The 2,500-nt window shown below is 49.5% G+C and overlaps 1 non-coding gene across 1 annotated transcript in view; it reads left to right on the forward strand.

The window, feature by feature from the left end:
• The first annotated feature begins 1,322 nt into the window (after positions 1 to 1,322).
• Positions 1,323 to 2,500, forward strand: part of LOC143472504 (small subunit ribosomal RNA) — a 1,808-nt gene continuing 630 nt past the window's right edge. Inside the window, exon 1 of the ribosomal RNA XR_013119855.1 lies at positions 1,323 to 2,500. This exon is cut by the window's right edge and continues 630 nt beyond it. This is a non-coding gene — a ribosomal RNA (small subunit ribosomal RNA).

Below are 2,500 nucleotides of genomic sequence, written 5' to 3' on the forward strand. Positions count from 1 at the left end.
ACTCAATTCCCGACGAAAGACGGTCTATTCTGAGTTACCCAAAACGGTGACTGGCAGGTGAGTGCATTTGATATATTTCTTTAGCGTTTGGACGTGTGTGATTCAATATATTTTGTATGACACTCTGTTACATTGTCGTAATTGAGCTCTTCAATTTAATTTCATTTAATTTAATTTTATTTTATAATTTAACAATAACTTTGTACAATTAAATAACTTTAATTGATAAATACGTTGTCATTGCCTTGCATTGACTCACGTAGCTTTGCAATGCTGCTTGATGATCATTTGATGATTTTGTTGTATGACATATATTGTTATGATTATATCGATTAAAATTGTGCACTTTGACACTGTATGGCATTAGATTAATTTTATCAAGTCGATTCACACCAAAAAAATGTTAAAGTCCAAACGCCCAGGTCGCGCGGATAGCCCTCACCCGCCGCGGATTTTCCCAAGTCGGAAGAGCTTTAGCCGCGAGTCGGTGTTTGGACTTTAACTTTTTGTTGGTGTGATGAGACTTGAAAATTTTTTAGAGTCCAAACGACCAGGTCGCGCGCATAGCTTTCACCTGGCGCGGATTTTCCGAACTCGGGAGAGCATCACGCGCGGGTCGGTGTTGTGGACTCTGAAAATTTTTCCCATCCACTCCAAAAAATGTTAGAGTCCAAACGCCCAGGCCGCGCATATTCTCTTGACCGAGCGCGGATTTTTCGACCTCGGAAAAGTTTTTGCCGCGGGTCGATGTTTGGACTCTGAAATTTTTTCAAGTCTCGACAAAAAGTTAAAGTCCAAACGTTGGGAAATATTTTCAGAGTCCAAACGTTCGAGTTGCGCGCAGTGCCCGGCCGGGGCGCGGTTCGGCGGCCACGGCAAGCGGCCACGCACCTTCCCAAACTCCAAATCCGGCCGCGAGCTCGCGCGATCCCGAGGCCGTTCTGGGGTACCATGGCGATGCAGGATTCTGTGACTACTATGAGGGAGCAGGCAGTCGTGTGAGCGAATGCGCGCGCGAGTGCGAATCGAAGCAGAATCGATCTCGGTTGGCGTCGGGCACGATGGGCAGATGTAATGCTGTTCGCGCGGTCGCCCATGCTTAGCCGGGGTTTTGAGCGGTCTGTCGGATCCAGTGGCAAGCTATCGGCGTGCCTCGGCGCGAGTATTGCACTCGAATCGCCGGGCAGCGTCCGGAATTGACGGTTTTCGGAGCTCGTGCAAGCCGCGAGCGTAGTGTTTGAGTAGCGATGTACACGGAGAACGTGTGAAAAGAAACGCGGGGCGCCCGTCGTCCCGCAGCAGCCTCGTTTGCTGCGAATAGCTACCTGGTTGATCCTGCCAGTAGTCATATGCTTGTCTCAAAGATTAAGCCATGCAAGTGTAAGTACGAGCTCTCGTACAGTGAAACTGCGAATGGCTCATTAAATCAGTTATGGTTCATTTGATCGTACGTGTTACTTGGATAACTGTGGTAATTCTAGAGCTAATACATGCGAAAAGCGCCGACTCACGGAGGCGTGCATTTATCAGACCAAAAACCGACCGGGCCTCGGCCCGTGCTCGTTGGTGACTCTGGATAACTTTGCGGATCGCACGGTCTTGCACCGGCGACAAATCATTCAAGTGTCTGCCCTATCAACTTTCGTCGGTACGGTATCTGCCTACCGAGGTTCTTACGGGTGACGGGGAATCAGGGTTCGATTCCGGAGAGGGAGCCTGAGAAACGGCTACCACTTCCAAGGAAGGCAGCAGGCGCGCAAATTACCCATTCCCGACGCGGGGAGGTAGTGACGAAAAATAACAATGCAGGACTCTAACGAGGCCCTGTAATTGGAATGAGTACACTCTAAAACTTTTAACGAGTATCCATTGGAGGGCAAGTCTGGTGCCAGCAGCCGCGGTAATTCCAGCTCCAAAAGTGTATATTTAAGTTGTTGCGGTTAAAAAGCTCGTAGTTGGATTTTGGGCTCGGGCCGTCGGTCCGTCGCAAGGCGTGTACTGGCGTGCCCGGCCTCACCTTCGGTTCACCGTCGGTGCTCTTGACTGAGTGTTGGCGGCGGCCGGAACGTTTACTTTGAAAAAATTAGAGTGTTCAAAGCAGGCGGTTCGCCTGAATAATGGTGCATGGAATAATGGAATAGGACCTCGGTTCTATTTTGTTGGTTTTCGGAGCGCGAGGTAATGATTAAGAGGGACGGACGGGGGCATTCGTACTGTGCCGCTAGAGGTGAAATTCTTGGATCGGCGCAAGACGAACAACTGCGAAAGCATTTGCCAAGAATGTTTTCTTTAATCAAGAGCGAAAGTCAGAGGTTCGAAGACGATCAGATACCGTCCTAGTTCTGACTATAAACGATGCCAACTAGCGATCGGGGGGCGTTACTTTGACGACCTCTCCGGCAGCTTTCGGGAAACCAAAGTCTTTGGGTTCCGGGGGAAGTATGGTTGCAAAGCTGAAACTTAAAGGAATTGACGGAAGGGCACCACCAGGAGTGGAGCC

This window comes from Clavelina lepadiformis, unplaced genomic scaffold (assembly GCF_947623445.1).
Source record: "Clavelina lepadiformis unplaced genomic scaffold, kaClaLepa1.1 scaffold_154, whole genome shotgun sequence".
Taxonomy (NCBI): Eukaryota; Metazoa; Chordata; class Ascidiacea; order Aplousobranchia; family Clavelinidae; genus Clavelina; species Clavelina lepadiformis.